The sequence below is a fragment of the Lichenostomus cassidix genome, chromosome 22 (genome assembly GCF_008360975.1).
Source record: "Lichenostomus cassidix isolate B80296 chromosome 22, HeHo_3.0, whole genome shotgun sequence".
NCBI classification, from domain to species: domain Eukaryota; kingdom Metazoa; phylum Chordata; class Aves; order Passeriformes; family Meliphagidae; genus Lichenostomus; species Lichenostomus cassidix.
Window position 1 is genome coordinate 852,749 of NC_139502.1, and position 23,168 is coordinate 875,916.

At 48.0% G+C, this 23,168-nt stretch overlaps 1 long non-coding RNA gene across 2 annotated transcripts; it reads right to left on the minus strand.

Annotated features, from left to right (window-relative positions):
• Nucleotides 1-351: 351 nt before the first annotated feature.
• On the minus strand, nucleotides 352-2,801 carry LOC146427973 (uncharacterized). Of its 2 annotated transcripts, none has more exons than XR_014856218.1 (3): nucleotides 2,704-2,801; nucleotides 2,412-2,606; nucleotides 352-1,645 (listed from the first exon to the last, which is right to left on the minus strand). It is a non-coding gene; the product is annotated as an uncharacterized LOC146427973 (long non-coding RNA). The 2 variants fall into 2 exon arrangements; XR_014856219.1 differs by lacking the exon at nucleotides 352-1,645 and adding an exon at nucleotides 1,714-2,332.
• Between the last annotated feature and the right edge of the window lie 20,367 nt (nucleotides 2,802-23,168).

Here is a 23,168-nt window from a genome sequence, read left to right on the forward strand (position 1 = left end):
GAGGGATATCACAGAGATTGTCTTGAATGAAATGCCTCGTGTGAACGTCCCACATTTTATCTCTATTTTCTTGCTGGTGTAGTCTGAGGTGTTGATTGGGGGTTTTGTTAATAGAGCTCTGTGTGTTTTCTCACTGCCTTCACACCCAGCAAGCCTCCCAGATCTGAGTGATGCCATTGGGATCTTGTTCTCCCCAGCAAAACTATTCTCATTCTGGAGAAACAAAAATGTCACTGGAAAGAGAAGCTGTGTTTTGTGTTGATTTTTGGTGCCTCTGGACAGCCCTGGCCCCTGGGCTGTGCAAGGGAAGCTGCTCTGGGCCAGGGGAGCTGCAGGTTTCCCTAAGCTCTTCCGTAAGTTGGATAAAGGGAGGTTTAAGTTTGGTCCAGAAGGAACAAGTGGATTGTCCTGCCCAGGTTCTGCAGAGTGAACCAGTCCTGCCCTGATCAGCAGCTGAGGCCCTGCAGAGAGAGCTCTGGGTGGGATTTTGCCTCCTGCTCCAGCTGGGATCCCTGCAGTGCTCTCCATCCCCATCACACCTGCTGGAGCCCATGGCATGGAGGAGCTCGTTCCTAATTAACTGCAGATGGTTTCCAACGCTCAGAAATAGAAATAACAGACACCTACGGTGGGCAGAAGCACTGAACTGCCTCAGACTCTCCCCTGTGATGCTCTGTCTTCTGTGCCTCCCCCCTCCTGCTCCTCTTTCGGCGTCCCTTCTGTGAGAGGAGAGCCGTGACAGCCATTTCCCAGAACGTTCCTCTCCATGTCAGTATCCTGGTGCCATTCTGAGCTCCCAGAGTTGTAAATAAATGCCTGGTTGCCAGGGTGACGGGCATTTTATGATAGTCAGTTGAATAAATAAATATGCTGGGAAATTAAAGCTCCTGGGTTTGACAGTGGCTGTGAGAGCTGCTGCTGCCATGGAGGGAAGCTGGAACCCTCCTGGCTGTTCCTCTGCTTCGGACAGAAGGACTCAGAGATCTCACCTGGAGCAGAGTTCCACCCTGGCAGCAGCAGCAGAGGCTCTGGCATTGCCCCTGCAGGCTCCAGCCAGGTCTGTGCCACCCTGAGGGGGTTGGGGAGAGAATTCAGAAATCTCTGTGGAAATGGGATAGAATCGTTCAGTGTGTACAAATGGATTGTTCTGCAAGGCTCTGTCAGAGGGGTCTGAATGCACTGACCCCCTGAACCTGGGGCAGCAGCATCCCCTGGATCCTGCAGGTCAAATTACACCTGCAGCACTTCATCAATTCCCACTTGTTTTCCTTCTTGCAGTGCAAGTGTCTTTGTGTAATTTGTTTCTGTAATTGGGGATGAAAATCTACAGGATATGAGGACAGAGTCAGTGTTAGAAACACCTCAAAATGAGAATTATTTGTATTTTGTTCTGCTGGAGTTTGTAGGCACCAAGGAAACGAGAGCAAGCCTCAGTATGATATTTTGGTTAATTTGCCTGGTTTGGGGTGTTCTGTTTCTGCTCTGCTGTGTGTTTGTGCTTCCCAGTGCTTTCAGCCTGCCCTGCATTCCCACCACTGAACTCATCCATATGATGCTGTCACCAGCAGGCTCCTGATGAATTCCTGCCCAGATGGACTCTCCAACCCAGGAGCTGATGGAAACTTCCCCCACTGTTTGCAGCATCCTGCATGGAAAGCAAAACCCAAAAACATATGATGAGCTGCTGCCCTTGCAGACAGCCTGTGGCCACTTCTGTCACCAGAGCAATCTGGGCATCTCTTCATCTTGCATTAACAGTTGGTGTTTTGATTCCTAATTCGTTATTTTAGCTCAAATCTTGACTGCAGAAAATAGAGCAAGGGGTTATCTGAAATAATTTGTTGGAAGTTTTTTTTTTAAAGTTAATGAACTGCAAAGTTGATTTTTTTTTAATAAAAAGGGCCCAACAAAAAACAAACACAAAAAGGATAAGTCTCATTAACTCACTGCTACTCAACTCCCATATTTTCTACAGCATTCATGGCATGGAGAAAATGCCCAGAACTTTGAATTGTACTGCAAAAATAAACAGACTGGGCCTCTGAACAAACAGACAGTGTTCCCAGCACTGGAGGGATGGAGAGGAACAGACAAGGACAGGCTGCACAGCCTGCAGGAGGTTTTTGTGGAAAGAAAGACATTTTCCAGGAGATGGGCAGAGTGGATGGTGTGAGCTGAGGTTGTATAACTCAAAATGCACCTCTGTGGCAGCTGCTATACACATTTCAGCCCTCTCCCACCTCCAGCTATTTTTCTGTTTGCTGCTTTCTTGCTGTGTCAAAAATAATCAGAATTTCCTGCTTGATTGTGTGAGCAAATTCTTGTATGGTTTCTGTGAAAATCCAACAAGAAAACAGATTAAACTGAGGAGAGGGAAGAGTACAGGAGCAAAAAAAATCCAAACAAATTACCAGAATCATTGCCACAGGTGCTTGTACGTGGAAAGAAAACATCTGAACAGAATTCCTTCTGAACTAACCAGGCAAAAGCAGCTCCCCCAGCTTTGCTGAGGGTTTGGCAGCTCTGGGATCTCTCAGTGATTCAGCAGCACCTCAACGAGAGGTTCAGGCTTTGCACACCAATGGTTCACAGATTCCCAGAACCAGCTGTGGAAAGGGAAAAAGGAGGAAAAAGCAGGAATTGGTAAGAGCAGTTTCCATCAAGTTTTCCATTCAGGGCTGATGCCAACATCCACACAAACACCCCCAGCTGGTCTGCAGAGCCCAAGACTCCCCTTTGCTCCCTGTGGTCTCCAGACCCTCATGAACCCAGTGCCAATAACAGGCAGGGCTTTTCCACTTATCCTCTTTAAATGGTTTTAGCAGCCCTGGAAGTATTCATGAATTCAGGTTTCCTCACTCCCCTAATCATGTTGTTGGCTTAAAATTCCCATTTAATTAACCTCCTCACCCAAGGCATAAATCAATAGCCCAGCTCCAAATGCTCCCCACACTGATAGGGATTTTCATTTGGGCTCTCTGGCTGGAAATTGGAAGTGAAGGTGCCTGGAGGAAAGGAGCAGGCTGCTTGTGAGGAGTGAAGCACGAGGAGCTCACAAACTGCAATAATGGGTGTCCTTGGATGGAATGGGAAATCCATTCCTGGAGCTTCCAGGGGAGAAAGTGAGAACCAGCCTGAGCAATATGAGACAGAGCAGACTGGGAGCTGAGCTCGTGTGTGAGGATGGATTGTGCTCCTGGAGCCCCAAGAGGCCCTGAAAGATCCTTAATTCCACCTTCTTTTGCTTACCACAACTACTGGATGTGCTCTTGCAGATGAGTGCATTTCTGCTATGGAAATCCTGTCCTGAGTTATTCCTCCTTTGTTTGTCACCTCAAGGGGCTGGGATGTGGTTTTGGTGTGGCAGCTGCTGGGTGAGCAAAGCTCCTGCTAAAGGAGGCACTGGGGCTGCTGGTAAAGCTGCACAGCAAGAGTTTCTCTGTGTTTTTCCTGGGGCTGGGCAGCAGGGCTGCTCCCTGGCCGTGGCACTGCCACTGGCACCAGCAGAGCAGGGGTTGGTACTGGCACAGAGAGGAAAAAACCATTTATTTTTCATTTTCTCAGTCTGTTAATTCCTATTCAGAATTAATAACAGGAAGACCAAAAGAAGGAGTACCTGTGTTTTTAAGAATCAACAATAATTTCTACATAGTTCTGAAATTCACCCCTCTTTGTTGATTTGGTGTCAAAGAGGGGTTTTTTTTCCCCCAATTATTTTGCTGAAGACAAACTAAAAAAATCCTGATGCTGAGAGCTTAAAATTCTCCTTGATCTGTTGTTAAAGCCTGAGTACACCCTGAAATAATAATGGGTACTAATGGCATAAATAATTAATAATCACGAGCTTTAATGAGCTGATGAGGTGGTAGAATGAGGTTGTTTAGTGAGATGTGATGGGTTTTGTGAGTACCTGCTCCAGTCAGGGCTCTTTTTGCAGGAAGAATTCCAGTGTGTGTGTGCTGGGAGTGCCAGAGATCTTCCTGCAGAGCCCTGGGATGCCCGTGGGCAGCTCTGCACCCCTTGCTCACAAGTGCAAATCCTCATCCTTGAACCCTGAACTGCCAGAGTGACTCCTCATTTCCCTCTGGGGTTGGGAAATCTTCACCAGAACCTCTGGATAACCTCCTGGTTAAAGCTCAGCACATCCCAAAGCTGCTGCTGCTTGAGGACCTTCAGGCAAATGTGTATCTTCAGCTCTGTCCCTGTGACACCTCAGTGATCTGGGATTGCTGGGGAGTAACAGAAACAGGGCAGAAAGCTTCCATTTCTCATGGGGTGTCCAGGTGCCTTTCCTTGGACATCCTGCTACAAACCCTTGAGCAGGATCCAGCCAGTTATCTCTGTTTATCTCCAGAACTCAGGTTGTCAGGATGATTTCAGGACTTGGAATGCAAAGCTGAGTGTCTGTGAGCAGGTAAATCAGGAACCAGAGGGAAACTTGTCAATTGAGTGTCTGAGCTGAGCTCATTGGGAAGCTGAGACAAGTGTGGGACTCCTCAGAGCCCCAGGACTGTCCAGGGACAGCAACCCTCAGTTCATAACCCCAAGGCAATGATCACCCCTTGTCCTTCACTGCCTCTCCCACAGTAAAGGGATTTTCCTCCCCAGTTTCCCCTCTGTTTTTCAGCCAGATCATGTCCAACATCCTTCTGTGTGTTCCTTCAGAGACCAGCAAGAGGGATTTTCTTCTCCACATCAAGTGGAAGCTGCTGCTCTGCCCAGCCCAGGAGCTCCTCAATCTTCACTTCAAGCCCTGCTGGAATCAATTCCGTGCTGCTGCTGCATTCATCCTGCAGGAAGCAGATCTGCTTGGAGGCACTGTGTCCTGCCAGGGTGCTTTAATGAGCATTCCCTTCCAGGGCCTGGGAGGCTCCTGGCAGCTCAGCCCTCGGTGCTGCCTTTCCAGGGCATAACAAGGAGCTGCTTCAGAGCTCAAGGAGCAGCAGTTGGGCTTTGGTTTCCCTGCCTGGCTTAGGGCTCGTGGTGTGTAATTGTCTCTTTTGAAAGCTGTGTGTGCTCAGGTATTGACTGTTTATTGCTCACAAAAGCAGAGTTACTTTGTCCTCCTTGTTGAGGTTTTTGTTGTTTTTCCAGTTTTCTGACTGGAGTGGGAAAGCCTTGTGTTGTTTCCAGAGTCACCCTAAATTTCTCTCGTTTCTTGATTTGTGTAAGGGGGAGCATTTTGATTATCTTTGAGGATAAAAAAAAAAGATAGTAGGGAAAAGAAAACCCCAGGCTGACCACCTGAGCTGTACATTTTTATTTCATGTGTTCTAATCTCTTCAAACCCAAAAAGAAAGGAAAAGCAATGTAGATCTTTTTAGGAAAACCCCTCAGAGGGCTTTATTAGGAGGACACCTCTCTGTACCTGTAAATGGAGTTTTATTTTCCAGGGCTTAGGAGTCTGAACCAAGCAGGCTTGCCCAGGTTTGGGCTCAGGGAGGGAACAGGACACATTTTTGGGTTCTCTCAGGTTTTCCTGCCGTGCAGCTGAGGAGCTGCACAGTGAGAGAGTCACTGCAGGCTCCATTTCCTCCTGTCACATCCCATTTGTAAACTGGGGCTGGAGTGGGATGACAGCAGCCACTGAACAGGGAAGGCCTTGGAAAATAAATAGAGATCGAGGAAGTCAGAGATCATTAGAGCTGACACCACCTCACATGTTCATTAATTATGAATCCCCTTGGAAGAGGCTCGTTAGGCTGCTGGCCTGATAGGGCTGTGGAAGAGCTCCACTCAACTGCAAGATGGGAACAGAGGAACCTGCAGGGAGGCTCAGCTGAGCTGCTGGACTCAGGGCTGCTCTCAGCCCAGGATTTAGGTTTGCTCAAGGCTGGAATTCCTGCCAAGTGGCTTTTTGCTGCAAACTGACCTCCAAGGTGTTTTCCTCGTGGCAGAGAGATTTTCTGAAGTTGTTTTTCCCTGTGGGTTGTGTCCCCACAGTTGTGCTGTGACTTTCCCAATAAAATCCCAGCAGTCCCCAATGTAATAAATGAATGTTTTGGTTGTCACTGAAAGGAATAACTGCAACTCCTGTTTACTTCCACCATAAATCCCTGTCCTTGCAGAGGTGTTTAAGTTACCCTTTATTAATGGAGGGGGAGAAGCAGCTTGGAGCAGTGTGGAGATGATCCCTGCTTGGGCTCCTGCAAAGTGTGGAACTTCCATGGAAATGGGATAAGAGGAATCCTTATTCCTGGGGAATTCCTGGGGCTGAGGAATCCTTGGTGTGCAGAGTTGCACAAATGTCCTGCCAGAGCACAGACAGACTCTGGGGAGGCTCTGGCTGTCTCTGGTGCTCCCAGCTGCCCAAAGTGCTCAGAAAAGCTCGGCTGGGCTGATCAGGAGCTGCTGGGGGTGAGAAGCTTTAGTGGGGTTAGATGGAGTGGTTGGAGGTGTTACCTGCTCACACAATGAGACGTGATTAGAGGCAGTTAATTAACCTGACAAATACCTCCATCGACATTTTACCTGAAGCTTATTTTGATTTAACTTAAGAGGAACCCAGTTAAGCCATCAGTTTAAGCTGAATGTGTACACTAGAGGTTGGCCTGGGGTTTAACTGGAGCACCTGAGGTGAAACAGCAGAAAATTCTGCATGGGGAAGGTGTGGTTTGGCTGTTCCTGGCTGTGACACAACTCCTGTCCCCCTGCACCTTCTCCTGTCCTCCTGAACCCATGGAAACTCCTGGGCTGGGAGCTTTGGGCTCTGCAGCTCTGCAGCAGCAAAAGAGAAGCAAAGGAAGAATCCCAGAGGGTGTCCTTGGTAATTCCTGCAGTCCTTTAATGATCTCTACAAGGAGGTGCAGTGTCTGAACCAGGAGGGTTCAGTGCAGTAAACGAGCATGGATTTACTTTAATATATTCTCAACAATGTATTGCATGTTTGTAAGTGTTACAAATCAAACTGGAACGGAAAATATTCCACTGTTCAAACATCCTTACACGTAATTGCATTTTCACTGTAATAACATTATCAGAGCATCTTTCAAGCTCCAATTAATGCAAACCTAATTCTCCTTTAATACCAGTGCCAGGAGGATTTGAACTTAAGAACACGCAGATTTATCTTGGAGCGCCAGGATGATTTTCAAATGCCTTTTGTACAACTTTTTCACTGCGTGGAGCTTATGGAATGGAGCTGTGCTGATGGAGAGATCTGCATCAGTCTGAGGAACTGCCTCTGGTAGTTCTGCTCTGTGCTCTGCAGTTTCTGTGCCAAATGGAATTGTGACCTGCAGAGACCACTCTGATTGTGCCAAGTAATGAAAGACAGACTCTGGGAATTAATCAAGATTCCCAGACTTCTAGTCTTATGTACTTCTGTTATATCAAGTAAATATATAGAATTACTGGCGCTTCTGTTTAACTGCACCTTGTCTCAGAATGGGCAGCACTAACTTTTAATTTACTTTTGATTGCAGGATGCAGTTAATGATAGAATGTGTTATTGCAGGTAATGATAGAATGTTGTTTGTATTTTTTTACAGTGGAATTTTTTTTTCCTGAGCTATTTTAATCTACTGCTCCTGAGCATATAAAATGTAAATGTGCAGAGCAGGCAGCACAGCACATCTCAGTCATGTCTGAAGTTGCATTAACATCACAGAAGTTTTTTTTTTTTATGGGTGCCCATGAAATGAAAACAGGTATAAAATTTGTGTCTGGTTTAAAAATTTATAAGTCAAGTTACACCAAACGTTAAGTGGGTCATTTCTGATCCCATAAAGCTCAGTCACAGGAGAGAGGGGAAAGGCAAAGCCTTGAACTGTCTGCAGAACTGGGAGATGTTTATCAGGTAAGAGGCTTTTCCCCTTGCAGAGGGTGGCAAGGGGAGAGGTGCTGAGAGAACAGAGATCACTCCTTACAGCCTGGGAATCTGAGCCCAAGGTCACCCAGAGTCACACAAATTTCATGTTTAGAGCCTGAGCTCGTTAATTCCAGCCTGAAACAAGCACAGGGGAATTGAGACCAGCAGGAAAATCCCAGCTCTGTGTTTTGATGTTGTCCTTGATGATAATGTTTGAGATTCTGTGGGAAGAATCAGAAGACTCCTGATTGTAAAAACTCAAGCAGAGGAATCTGGAGCTGGGTGTCACTTGAGGGTCTCAGCTATGGAGTTAATGTGTGTTTGAAGCCATTTCCACACAGCCATCTGTGCAGTGGGAGCTGAGGAGGGCTGTAAGGAACCTCTGAACAGCAGAAATGCTGAGAGGAGCCTTGCCCAGGGCACAACTCCTCACCACAGTGAGGGGGACCAGCTGAGAAGGTGAAACAGATTTTCTTTCTGCACTGGAAAACTTTAAAACTGCAATATTCTCTTACAGGAAAGAAACATGTTCAGAACTTCTAAAGGGCAAAACTAAAGAAAACTCTTGGGAGATGCTGAAGAGCCTGATTTGAGTCGCTGTTTCAATGCGAGTTCCTATAGCAAATTGTAAAAATAAACCCCTCAGAACAAGTTTCTAGGTGGCACCTTGCAGACCTTTAGTGTTCTGTGCCCAAAGTCAGGTCAATATTTACAGCACCAGCTGCAGCAGCTCCTCTGTCCACACAGGAAAGGTTCATTCCCTTTCCCCCTCTCTATCCACCAGGAGGTTCTTAAGCACAGCTCACAACCAAATGTTATTTACGTTCCTCGCTCCATTCAGTAACTGCTAATTAAGGCTTTTGTAGCATGACTCCGAACTAATTAGGGTTAATTGAGCCTGCTTGTGTATTAGCACTTGTCCTGATAATCAGGGCTGTTGAGCACTCGGAATATTTTTGTGATTAGCCAGCTGAAATTCAGGTTCTTTTTGTGGCTCCTGTGGCCTTTTGTGGCTGCTCTGATTATAAACACGAGGCTCCCTGTTTTGCTGCCTTATTTCTTGTGGAAAGAAGAGAATAATTTATGGTCCCTGTAGTGACCAGACTGAGCTGAAACCCTGAGCCAGAGCTCTGCAGTGCTGGCTCTGTCCATCCCAGCTCTGTCCATCCCAGCTCTGTCCATCTCTGGTTCTGTCCATCCTGAGCTCTGTCCATCCCAGGCTCTGTCCATCCCAGCTCTGTCCATCCCTGGTTCTGTCCATCCCAGCTCTGTCCATCCCAGCTCTGTCCATCCCAGCTCTGTCCATCCCTGGTTCTGTCCATCCCAGCTCTGTCCATCCCAGCTCTGTCCATCCCAGCTCTGTCCATCCCTGGCTCTGTCCATCCCAAGTTCTGTCCATCCCAGCTCTGTCCATCCCTGGCTCTGTCCATCCCAGCTCTGTCCATCCCAGGCTCTGTCCATCCCTGGCTCTGTCCATCCCAGCTCTGTCCATCCCAGGCTCTGTCCATCCCTGGCTCTGTCCATCCCAGCTCTGTCCATCCCAGGCTCTGTCCATCCCAGCTCTGTCCATCCTGAGCTCTGTCCATCCCAGCTCTGTCCATCCCAGCTCTGTCCATCCCAGCTCTGTCCATCCCTGGCTCTGTCCATCCCTGGCTCTGTCCATCCCAGCTCTGTCCATCCCTAGTTCTGTCCATCCCTGGCTCTGTCCATCCCAGCTCTGTCCATCCTGAGCTCTGTCCATCCCAGCTCAGGGCAGAGCTCCTGGATCATACAGCACGAGTCCATTAAGCAGCACGTGGTACATGAATATTCATTCTCCTCCCTTTGTTATTTACATAAATTTAGCGCAAGGCAAGGCTTTTTACTCTAGTTTAGCTTTTTATTTTTTTGATAGAAATGTTGATCCAGCTGCACACATTTCCTTGGATTAGAGCAATACCTTTTATTTTTCTCTGCCTTTTCTTTTCTTTCTTTTTCCTTTTTTTTCTGTTGGAACTGAAAATAGTTTTTCTTTTTGAATGTTCAGTCTGGAAGGGTGTCGTTTGCTAAAAGGATTGCAGATGTATCAGAGTTTGTGGGACCTGAGGGAATGGCAGATCCTGATATTCAGAAACAGGAATGGTTAGAGAGGAGGACACCATGTGATTGCAGCTCTGAATTTGGAGCCAGGTCAATTAGAAGACATTGTTAATAAACACTGATGAAACAACAGCAGAGCATCCCAGTTACAAATTAAATCCAGGGCTGTAGCTGAGGGGAGGGAAGCAGCAGTGATGGATGAGCTGTGATTGTTTTACCCGGAATGCCAGGGATGCTCCGGCCAGCCAAACCTGCCATGGATGGAGGGCAGTGCTGGGGAGCTGCAGGGATGAAGGATTGGTTTTCTCTGGGGTTCCCAGGGCTCTGCTGAGGCTGTCCAGCCCTGTCTGTGCCCTTTAACCCCTTAACCCCTGTTCCCCAGCTCATGTCCCAGAGCCTGGCACAGGCTTCAGCAAAGGTGCTTCTCACAGACAGCAGCAGAATCAGCACTTGGTTTGCATCCAGTGTTTGATGAAAAAGTCCTGTGATTGCTTTCAAAATCCTGTGGTTGCCTTCATTGCCATTCTGGACACAGTTTGTGAATGTTTTCAGTTACAGTTTGTGTGTCTTTACAGGGGATATCGAGGAAAATGGGGCACAGAACTGAATGTGGTGCAGGTGGGTTTGTCTCCTCATCCCAGTGCTGCTGCTTTGAGGGGAATTTTCTCATTAAACACCAGGAAAAGTATCAGAAGAAACAGCTGCCTTGAAATGAATAATTCTGAGCAGTCCTGCAAGATGTTCCTGATTTAATTGTTGTGGGGATGTCAGTAGTTAGGAAATCCAGCCACAGAGGAACTGTTGATACAAATTAAAGAATCTGATCTGGCAGAGCAGCCCAGCTACTCCCAGAATGGGATCTCTCCTCCCGAAACAAGAGGAAAACGATGAGCAGCAGGTGACAAACCCCTGTTCCTTTGCTCCTTTTTCCTCCCTTTGCCTCACCCACCTGGTTTGGATCCATTTCCATCTGTCTGCCTGTTCTGATCATAAACTTTCCTGGGCTAAGACTCTCTCCAGTTACACTTTGCTGGTTTGCAACTAATACTGAGTTTAATCCAGAAAAAAGGAAAAGGTGTCCCTAGGAACTGTTAAAACAGTGGAGGCAGCCAGAAGAGTGTCCCATCCAGGACAGAAACTGTGAGAGCTTTGCAGTGACCAGGACCACAGAAAAAGCTGTTTTATGTGGAGGTGAAGTGGGATAAAGAGGGATCATCCATCCCCCCTTCATCTGCAACTTTCCTTTAAGCATGGAAGGTAGTTGGATTAACTACTCTGGGTTTGTCCTAAAATACACTTCCCATCCTGCCCCAGTGGGAGTGAAATAAAATCATTATCAGTTATCACACAGAGATTTAAATTAAGGTTTTTTTTCCTTCGCGAAACTGAACTTCTGAAACAAAATCTCAGAGAAGAGGAATTAATTGCTGGATCTGCACTGAATCACCAGGAGACTCAGCTTTATTTCTGTGGTGCAGCAGAAAGTGCTTCATCAGGAGGAATTCACGTGGAGGAGAACCAGGCATGTCCCACTTATTGAACACAAGTATGTCCGGGATGTTTAATTATCTTTTGATTAATTAATTTACCATTACAGCAGCCCAGCACTGCAGCGTGTTCAGCTCTCCCAGTCAGTGCCTGCATGCAGCCCCAGCTCTGCTGAGTTAAAGGCACCTTGTGGCTCTTACCTGCAGCTGCTGTAAATGAATTATTTCTTTTCTGAGCTCCTTCATTACCCCGAGGAGATGCACAAAACACACCCGAGCTCAGGTGATTTGCAGCATCTGTGCTGAGGATTTAATGCCATGTTCTCTGTGTTTTCAAGGATAAAACATCGAGGGGGGGGCAGGTAAAACAAGTGTAAGGCATTAGATGAATTACGTGGAAACCTCTCAGTGCACTCAGTGCGAGGAGGGAGAATATCTTCCCTGGGTTATTGTGCAGATCTGAGGTGAATTTGTGACAGAGGGAGGAGCAGAACACAGACACACAGCAGGCACTGAACACCAAAGGTCACAGCAGGGTGGCACTGTGCCCTGGTGGCTCCTGGCCATGGGCAGGGACCTCGAGTGGAGCCTCTGGTCTGCCAAAAAGTTCCCAAAGAGTTAGAAGAGGAAATATTTAATGTGACCAGACAGACTGATTGCTCCAAGACGGGTAATCTGCAGTGATAATTAGTTAATCAGGTCAAATCTCACTTAGCAAACACAACACAATTGCATTACAGTGGGAACAAAAAGGGGATTCTGGTTTGGTTACTGGTGGTTTGGGAGGAACTCGAGGGTTTCTTTGGGAAACACGAGGTAGGAGCTCTCAGACCATTCTGTGGTCCTGGCTGCTTTAGTGAGCAGAACTTTGGGTTTGTGAATCACCTTTGCTTCCAGCCAGGATTGCTTTAAGCTGTGGAGTCACACTGGGAGCTCTGGCTCTCCCTGAGCTGAGGCAGTGATGGTGAATAATCACCAAATGATTATTGCACTCTGGGTTAATGAATGTCAGCTCAGCTGTCCCAGGGAGTGGGGAACCCTGGAAGTGTAACCAGAACTGCAGAGGGTTCTCCAGGTGAGCACTGAACAGGGATTTCTGGCACTTCTTCACACTTCCTCAATGGAAATGTGGATCCTCAGAGGGCGAGGCAGTGACAGTGGAGGCTTTTCTTTCACTGTCTCTTTACAAACATTGACACACAGGATCCATAATTAAATGTGCATCGTCTGGAGGCTGGAGAAATGGATTTACTGGTGTGGGAGGCACAGATATTAGAGGGAGAAACCACTTCATAAATCACCACCTTCTGTGGAAGTGGAGTTTGGTTTCCTGTCTAAATATGGCAGCCTGGCAATAAAACTTAATTTATAAATTATAGATTGGTTTGGGGTTTTGTTTGTAAGTTTTCTTTTTTTGTTGTTTTGTTGCTCCTCCTTCCCAAACCCCTTCCCTTCCTGTCCAGGTAAATGCTGAGGTATTTAAAACATTCACAGTGCAGGTTTGGCACTCAGAAGAATTAATCAACCTGTCAGGCTCAGACCAGAGGCTGCAGAGAATGCACAGTGGTGTGTCATGGTTACTTAGCAACTCCAGCTGAAGAGGTTCAGGTAGAAAATGCTGTCATTTTCCATGTGTGAGATCTCCTCTCCCCCCTCCCCTGTATACAGGGCTTTTTTTTTCCCCCAACAGATAAAGTCTTTTGTATGTTTTAATGATCTTTCAAATTGAGTTTTCAAAAGAACCTACTATTTCTGCAGGGCAATTGGAATTAAATGATGAATTTGGAGGATTTGAGTGTAGCTCATAACAGGAGCAGGAGGTATTAACCCAGGATGGATAAAAACATCCCACTGTCACGTGGGCAGTTGGTTCATTTTGCTGTCCTTTTTCTCCTCAGAAGTTGATTTTGGTAGGTCTGTGTTGGTCACCACTGACCCAAAGTTCTGCCCTGGTGGCACTGGCAGGGGGAACTGGTTTGCTCTTTTGTCCCTGGTGGTTTGTGCCCTGCCAAGGACGTGGAGTTTGTTTGCCAGGAGGAGCTCAGTGCCTCCCAGAGCTTCTTCCTCCTGGAAGATTTGCCTCTGGCAGAGGTTAAAAATAATAGCAGCCCTGAAATTTTTATGAAAGCTTGGGGGTAAGTGTTACCTGAACACCAGGAGCTGTAACACAAACAAGCCTGGAGCCCTGCAGCTGATGAAAGGATAATGAGGAGAGGCTCCAGGAGCTCTGCTGTGCGTGGGGAGAGCACCTTGGGAATGGGGGAGTTTGGGGTGGGAGCTGAGGGACAAAGGAACAGTCCCTGCTGAGCTCCAGCCCTCGGCTATACAAATACTGCTGGGCCAGGCTTGGGAGCCAAAGGAAGCTGGGATTCTCCTCTGCTGCCCTGGCTGGGGCTGTGCAGCTCCTGCCACCATCGTGTCACTGTCCCAGCCCTGAGCAGGGCTGAGCCAGAGCTGCTGAACCATTGGTCCTGATCTGACAGCATTCCTGAGGCTTCTGAGCTGCTGGGAAAGGAGTGTCTGTGGGACAGGGACAGGGAGAGGGGTCTGATGTGGCTTTAATCTGCATTTCACAGCTGAGCTGGGAATTACCCAGGAGCCCTGAACCTCCTGCTGGCCATTCCCCGTGGGATGGGGAGAGATGGCTCTGAACCTTCCCTTCTTAAAGAACACCATAAAATCCTGTCAAATGTCCTGCAGGAAGCTCCTGGCTTCTTGAGGAGCACAGAGAGCCTGACAGGGGTGGAGGTGAGTGGAGAGGAGATGTCCCACCCCAATCAGTGTGACCATGGAGATGCTCAGAGAGTTCAGGAAAACGTTCCAGATGATCAGGGAGGAGGAAATTGAGCCCCTTAAGGACAGGGGCTCTGATTTGAGATGCCAGAAAGAGCAGGAATAAATAGTGCAATCAATGCCTGCTATAAATACACATTAATTTGACTGCAGCTCCCTTTCTCTTCCTTTGTCTTGAAAAAAAACAGGAGTGAAGAAAAAGCAGGATTTAAAACAATAACTGTGAAATGCTGGCGATGTCACACCTGAAGTGGGTGCAGCATTTGGGTGAGATGGGCTGATTTGATTGCCAGGGTTCTCAGTCCCTCAGCACTGATCCTGAGGGAATTGGTTGTTATCCTGCAGGAGCCTCTCTGGGGAGCAGCAACAAGGCAGGGTGCTGCAAGCAGGAACTCTGAGGTGTCGAGAGGAAATTGCTGTAAATTTGAGGCTATTTGGCATTTCAGGGGAAAATGGGAGATGTGGGCAGCAGCATTGTGAGCTTTCATTTTTGGACAGTGGTTTGCTCAGGTGTGAGCAACGTGCCCAAGCCCTGCTTCAGATAAATAACAAGGCAGTCCCTAAATATGGCTCTGCTTTATTTATTGTTTGCAGGATTTTTATATCCTGGTGTTACATCTTGTGCTCCCATTGATTTTCACGGGCTGTGTAATTTAACTGTGCATTGATTCATTGGCTTTGCAGAGCTCTACATCTGTTCCTGTAATCACCTGGCTTTGGGTGTGAGGCAGACGAGGAATAACTCTGGAATCCAGGGCTGCTCTTGCCACGTTTAGTCACCACTTGCTCCTCCATCCTCATCCTCTCTGATTTATGCATTTGTCTCATTCTTCCTAGAAGCTAATGATGGATTTTGCTTTGTTGTGCTCTGGGCAGCCAGAATGACATCCCAGCTCAGGGTTCCCTTGGATACTCTGACGCCTGTGATGGATGATTAATGTGTTTTACAAAAGACTGACTTCAATGAAAATTGAAAATATGCTTTTAACATTAACAATGTGCTGGAAATGCTTCCTTCACTCTGCAGTTTGCCCAGGACAGGAACATCAGGATTATATTGTTTTATTACTCATATTACAGTTCCACAGTGATTTGGCCATGCAGGAATGTAAATAATGCATCAGGATCTCACTGGGATGATCTCATGAAAACAATTATGCAGCACCATCGTTTTTATCATCTAAATAACAGCTTAGCATTACCTTTAGGAAATCTGGGTGCCTCTCAAAAGTTTGGGAGAAATTGTGATGCAAAGGTCAGCAGTTGTCAGCTGCCATTAAGAGGGAATTTACTCCTGTGGTGTAATTAAATGGTGTGAGGCGTAAGCCTGAGGAATAAATTGCATCCCACTGTGGGCACAGCTTTTTAGAATTATTTGCTGGGGGTATTAAAAAAAAGAAAAAGAAGAAAGCATTGCTTGTAGTCAGTCTACAGAAGGTGCTCATGGAAAGTTTATATCCTCTGAGGAGCTGCTGGCAAGAGAAGGAGGTGGGAAAAAATAATTTGTTAAGCTTTTCCCAACTGTTAAATGGTTTGGAGAGGTTATTGTTGGTGGGATTGTTATTGGGGCTTTTTCCCCAAACATGTTTTCAGTGGCTCTCCCACGGAGAGCAGTAAATTCCTCAGAACAGGGAGAATTTGGGTGAAATGCATTCAGACGTTGTGTGCAGCAGGGCCAGAGCCAGAGCTGGCACTGGGCACAGGATCCTCCCCAGCTGCTTCTGTTCCACCTGAGCAGAGACAATTTCTGCAGAATTTCAGCAGAGCTGTTCACTGCCTCTGTCACAAATCCCTTTCCAGAGCCTCTCTGAACCCGCAGATGATGCTGTGCATCTCATTCCTCACTCAATCAAAGTGTGGGATCAAGTGTGAGGTTCACAGCCAGCTTTAGACTCAAAGACTGAGGCTCCAAGGGTGGTGCTGTTGATGGAGATGAGCATCTACCTCTAAGTATTAAGCTTCAAGTTTCCACAGACTTTCCTTTTTATAAAAAACCAAAACTGAAATAGAGATGGAAGAGAGATAATCCTGACACTGCCTGTGATCTCAGCTTCCTCTGTGACCTTTTCTGGTGGCATTAGCTGAGTTCTCAGTGTCTTTGTCCTTCCTTCTCCGAATTTCCTGGTGAATCATGAAAGCTGCTGATGCTTCACGGAGTAATTGTCCCAATAATTGTGCACAGGGAGCATCTCTGGGCAGTGTGGGTGTGACCTGCACTGGTGGGAATGGCAAACTCCTGGTGGATGGCCTGAGCCCTTCCCTGGTTGCTCAGGCTGTGATTAGGAGCTTTAGCACTTTAATTTAATAACTCCAATAGTGGCTATCACGAACAATGATGTTGCAAAGTGATTTTGTGCACTTCTTAATTAAGACCTGCTTGCAAGAGAAATCCTTATCCATTGGAGGTCGATTTATGCCTTGAAGCAAGGTCAATTTTTCTTTTCCCTCCTTAAATCTGTGCAAAGGTGGAACTTTCTCAGTGTGTGAATGGTAGGGAGGTTGGTTTTGCTTTTTTATCTGTTCAGAATTTTGATCTCTGATTGCTGCTGCTCAGCAAATGGCACAGAACATGTCCTGGGCTTTGTAAGTTTTGTTTCTGGTCCACTGCTCTCCCTTGCTCTTGAATAATGAGAACTGCAAAGGGAAGTGTTTGATTTACCACTTTTGTACCTGTTTTAACCCAGCATCTCTTTTACACATATATTTACACTTATAAACAGATGTAAAATATATATGGAAGGATCCTGCAGCTTTTTTCACTCGTGATTCCAATGCAGTCACCAACTGGAGATAAGGAGAAATCTCATATAATTTAATGAAGAAATTGCAAGCCCTGAATTTGCAGAAATAACTGCACACCTCAGTGGGCACTCACCAGGGCTTTGCTGTGCCTTTAATGGGTTAAACCAGGCTGGGATGGAGAGAGCAGAAAGCCTTTCCCTGGCTGTGCTTTGCAGGAAGATGTTTTTGGAATTCCTCAGCAGTGCTGCTGCCCCTTGGAGATGTCCAGTCATGTCTGCTGTGCTCGAGCAGAGCTTGCTGCTAAACCAACCTTGATAATCCCAATCCCCAGAGGTGCAGCTCTGCCGGGGAGCCAAGGATTCATTCCCTGTCAGCCTTGGCCTCCACGAGCCCTGCCAAGGCAAAAATCACATCCACTTACCACAGCTCTGCGAGTACAGGGCTGAGGAGCAAAAAAATACTTTTAAAGATGGAGCCTTGATAGACTGAAGAAAATTCTGGATGTGTTATAAACCCAGCCTTGGTTTAGTAGAGCCCACTTAGGATACTTGGGGCTTCTTGGCTAATTTCTCACTATAAAACCTGTTGTTTTCTTCGTGGTTTAACTGTAGGAAGTTGGGATTTCTGTTGTTCCAGCCTCTCATTAGATGGGGCATTGGCACAAGTGTGCACCACAGCCTGGGGCTGTGGATTCCCTCAGAGTGCAGCAACATCAGCCAGGGGGAAACTGGAGCAAAACACACATTGCTGAGCTTCAATTCCAGCGAACCCAGGGAATTTATGCACTTCTCTTTGAAAACCAGCAAAGTAGATGGGCACAGGGTAAAAAGCAGAGAGTAAAAAATGAAGTAAAAACCTTTCCTAAGGAGTGAGATCCTTTGAACTGCACTAATCCCAGCCCTAGGAGGATAAGAGGGGTGCAGAGAGCCGAGCAGGAACTGTGCCTGAGAGTGCCTGGCGAAGAGCAGAGCAAAACCTGCTCAACTCTGAGCACAGTGACTTTGAGGGAACAGGGGTTTGCCTGCCAGGCTGGAGCTGCAGCTCTGCAGGGAGTGCTGCATCCTGCAGGGAGGGCAGCACAGCTGCTGGGGGCTCTGCTCACAGAAAAAGCCTCTGGCAAGTTGCTGCTCTGCAGGCAGGAGAGCAGCAGTGGCTCTGCACACACAGATGAAGTTGTTGCTCAGGATGGGAACTGCTGTTTTCTGTCCAGCTGCTGCTTCATCCTCCCTGCTCGCTGCTGCTCACAGAACATTTTGTATTCTCTCAGGGGGTTGCTTTTTTCTCTGCCTTCACTCGCCAAAGTTCAAGTTCCTCTCCTGGAAGTTGTATTTAACCTTTAAGAAACAAGCTGAAGGCTCTGTCCGTGACCTTGAAGGATGGGGGCAGAGAGGGGAAGAAATATCACAGTGTCTCGCCAGGGACACCTTTAGAAGAGCCTAACAAGGCATTTAATTTAAAATGGGAGAAAAGGACACTTCACTGAAGTGACAGGAGCTGGAGAGGGGCAAAGGAACATCCTGCCACAGCCACGTCCAGGACAGGGGATGACAGCCATGTGAGCTGGGATGGCAGTGTCCCTTTTGTCACACTGAAAAGGCGCCAGAGGAATGAAGATAAGAGCAGTGCAGGGATGGGGAGAATAGAGCCCCATTCCTGTGGCAGTGGCTTTTCAGAATAGATGGAAAGGTTATCACTGCACAGATTTCAGGTGATAATGCTGAGAGGAAATGTCATTTCTCCCTTTCTCCCTTCTTTTTTCCCTGCCTTTCCTTTCCTGTTGCTCATGGGGTTCTGTGGCACAAATAAGGGTCGTTGCTGCTGCTTTGAGCTGTCTGGAGGCAAACGCTGATGGTTTGTCTGCCATGCTGAGGGAAGGGATTGGGTCTGAGGGAGGCTTTGGAGCTTTCTCCAGTGAATAACTCATGTGGTATTGATCATTAATCTGACAGGAACCTTCAGGCAGACCTTCCCCATTCGGAGCTGGAGCAGCTGATGAGGATTTGTGTCTCTGAGCTGCTGAGGAGCCAGGAGGTGCTGTCCTGATCCCACAGGTGGGAGCTGAGGCACAATCAAAGGAGTTTGGCAGTGTCACAGGGAGGATCTGGAGCACAGCAGCTCTTTGGGGTCAGGCAGTGGAGCTGTGCCTGTGCAGGTCCCACTGTGTCCCCTTCCCTCAGCCTGCCAGGAGCTGCAGTTCCCTCCCCACAATCTCCCTCTCCACCTGTCAGGTTGCTGCTGTGCTCAGCCTGGCTGAGCCAAGGAAATCAGCTGTGTTCAGTCAGACAGTTTGGCACCAACCTGCTGGTGGTGCTCCCAGGTTGTGTCATCCCTCTGAGGGCTCAGCGGGGGTGCAGCTGGGCTAATTTGGGTTGTGGGGACGCTGGGGTCAGAGGGCAGTGATGCACTGCAGCCTCCTGACAGAACCCCCTCAGTGCTGCTGTGCTGTGGGATCTGCTCCCTCTGCAGCCTCGGCGAGTTACCTGCTTCTGTCACCAGAACCTCACCTCTCTGCAGAGCTGTAATTGAGTTAGGAAGGTTACCATGGCAACCCCTGCAATTAATTAAAGTGCTTGGGCATGGTAAGTTTATAGATGCAGAAAACATTTTAATATATAAATAGTGCAATCTGTTTGTGCTCCAAGGATTTGCCCCTTCTCTATTTCCCTTCTAATCTCAGCTCAGAAATTGGGCCTTTTATTTTTTTAAATATTTTTTTCCTTTGGGGATTGATAAATCATTGTGTTATTGCCCATAAATTGGTAAATAAGGTCCCTGCAGTTGGTGTTCACCTGCTGAGCACTGAGTGAGCAGCACTGGCTGGGATGAGCCTTGCCAGGGCAAGCCAGGCCACTGTCCCCACACATCCCTGTCCCCCTGGGCGGGTGGCTCAGGCACGGCGAGTTCTCCTGTCTGCTCAGCTCTGGGGCTCCTCTCTAACAGGACCAGGCACTGCCAGCCCAGCCCAGCTCTGCCCCAGGCCAGCTGGGTGACCTTGGCCAGGCTCTGTGCTGGTGCTGCAGCCCTGCTCTGTGCTGCCTGGGGTTTTTTTGGGAGCTGTTTTACACCAAATCACAGCAGTTCAGGGCATTGCCTGTGCCTGCACTGGGAGCTGAACGTGGCTTGTCCTGGGAGAAATCCCTGAACTAAATCTGCTCCCATAAAGGTGACACATCCTTGCTGTGACCTCCTGCCCTTCCCTGCGTTTCCCCCACCGGGAAAGTGCAGATTTCACTCCCCAGCACTACTCCCTTTCTTCCCTTTATTTCATCATTTTATCCTCATGTTCTCAAATGCACTGGGGATTTCTAAATGGTGTGTAAAATGAACATCTGCCATTGGCAGGATTGGCACATCTGGATCCATTAATTTTTCATTATTTCCCCATGTTGGAGGTCAGATGTTCACGATGTGGTAATGCAAGAGATTCCACTGGTGGGTTTAATGTCTCTGAAGCAGATAATTCTATTTACAAAAGTATTTCAAACCCCCAAACTGTGAGAGCTAACTGCGATAAAGGTTTCATTTTCTAATTATATATATGTATACTTTAATCAAGAATCCTGCAGAACTTATCCAAATACCAGCCCATGACTTATAAAAGTTTGGAAAGTGGATTATTTTTCTCTGTGTTGTTTCATGGATGGCTCTGCTGGGGTTTACTCCACCACTTGTGTGTTTTTTACCTTTTCACTGTTTTAAGCAGGAGGAATCACTTGTTGGCATTGAGAGTTTGGAAGCAGAACAATTAGAGGTTGAGTACATTAATTATTCAAAGCTGGTGGCCTGTAGGTAACTCTTTTTGGTCACCTGTGCTAAACCATTGTCACTTTTATCTGGTGCCACCAGGGAGGTGCCCTGATTCCAGAAATCCAGGGACTCTGGAGCCCTTCCAGGATGGAATTGTGCCCCTGTGGTAACAAATGATCATCAAACTTCCAGTCAGAGCTTTGTTCTTGAGTCCAGAGCTTTGATTTCAGGAGTTTCCCCTCCACCCAGGTCCAGCTCAGCCCAGCAGGGCTCAGAGCAAAGCCAATGGCACACAGAGGTCACACAGCAGCACAGAGCTTGGCTGGAATGGATGTTGAATTTTAATGGAGTTCCGTGTCGGGGAAAAAAAGAATTAAGGAGGAAAGGAAGAAAGTTGCTGTTAATTTGGTTGGCATTCAGTGCGTGCGGAGCAGCATGGCCTCGGGCCGGCTCGGTGTCTGCGCTGGAGCAGCAGCAGCCTCTGCTCAGCTCTGCCTCTCCAGGCTCCTCACTTTCACCTGCAAGGAGAAATTCAAGGACAGGGAAGGGACAAGGACAGAAGGGATCCAGCTGAGCCTCTGTGGGGCAACATTTTTACCTGAATTTAGGGGCAGGGAGAAGATGCTGCCCTGAAATCCTTGCTGTGTTCACTCCCAGGTGCCACCTCCTTCAGCCCTTGAGTTGGCCCCATCAACTCTGAATTTCAGAGGCTGAAACAGAGATTTGTTTGCCCCCAGCTGCTAATCCAGCACTTGACATTTAATGCCAGGCTTGGTCCTGTGCTGGAAAAATGAATTTATTCCATCTCCTTGGCAGCTTCTGCCTCGTCTCCTCTGCATTCCCCCTGTGCCCCCCCCAGCCAGATGCCAGCCTGGAGCAGCAGTGACAGCTCCTCCGGGGACACTTGGAGTGATAAATGTTTCCAGGAGCAGAAATGGTGTTTACCTGTCCCTGGCTTAAAGCAGGAGTGCCTGTTCTGGGTCCAGGGATTCTCTGTGATCCTGGCATTTGGAATGGTTGCAGAAATCTCTCTCCTTCCCCAGCCCAGCTCCTGGTTGTCAGTCCAGCACGGGGTGCTCTCAGGGCATTTTGGAGGCAGAATTTGGGGACTGGGGATGTGCAGGCAGGAAGGTTTGGGTGAGGCTGCAGCCTTTTGGAAGAGCACAGAGCTGTGGCGCTCAGGGCTGAGCAGCAGCTGGAGCTTTGCTTATCGCAAATGTTCAGTTCGCACCAGACTCGTGTTATTTCTGCTGGGAAATCGGAGAGGTGAGCGGAGCTGGTGTTTCCAGAGCACGGAGACGTGATGAGACTGAACGGCAAACACTTGCCCTGCTGAATATTTAAATGGTGTCAGCGATGTGGTGCTTCGGGAAAGGGAAAACAGAGCTGGTTTGTGTCGCTCTGCCTTGTGATCCTAACGAGCTCATCAGTGGGCATCGTGCAGGAGTTGAGCAATTCTTTCCTTTAATCCAGCCTGAGTCCATCTCCCCGGGGAGCAGAGCTCAGCCACTCCAGAGAGGCTGAATTTCTCTGCCAGTCCTGCTCTTTGGCTCCCTTCAGGGCTCTCTCCATGCAGCCCTCTCCATGGCAGGTTAAAAGTGCATCACACTTCTCATTCTCTGCCACTCGAGCTGTAGCCCCTGGACTTGAGCTGAAATCTTGTCTTTGAGTGCAGCCACTCTCCTGTCTGGCAGGAGGGGCAGTGATTTTAATAACTGCTGATTGAACTCATTAAAATCAAACATTTAAATGAGCACTGCACATTTGGAGTCACAAAGGATAACAGCAGACGGTGACACTGCGAAGTTGTGACATCTGCTCAGCAGTTGCTTGTTGTCTTCAGAGCTGTTGGAGGGAAACCTGTTGGATCTCTCATGGCATCCAGAATATGTTTTACAGCACCAGGGGTGTGCCTGGATGTGCTCAGGGGAATTCTGACCAATCCTCTGCAGCCACCTTACAGCCACCAGCCAGGATCAGCAGCTGGGCTTTGTTCCAGGGCAGCGTGGGATGCTGTGGGCAGGGACAGAGCCATTCCCTCTGCCAGCTGTTCCAGCTGTGCCCCTCTGAGACAGAGCAGAGAACCTGATCCATCCCAGATCCCGGGGTTGTTCCTGCTGTGGGGATCATCCTGCAGGGAAATAACTCAGGATCTCCCTACGGCCACACCACCTCTGCCACCACCAGGCTGGAGCTGCCCCAGGAAGGGCTCTGAGCAGCCAGGGGTGTGTGGGGAAGGCCAGCAGGGGAATGGGAAGTGCTGGGACGTGAGGACACTGAGAAATGAGGCTGGGAACATCTTGGATTCATGGTTAGTTGATGTTTATACAAGAAGGTGTCAGGTTTGATGTCTCAGGTGCTCGGGGCTGGCTCGGTCACACAGATTGGTGTGTGGTGTATTCACCTGCTTATCAACATGCAGCCAAGCAGAAGACAAGCAATAATCTGTCACCCCTGTGTGTGTGTCAGGCTCTTTATCTGAGTGCTCCCTCCAGTCCTCCCTCTGTGAT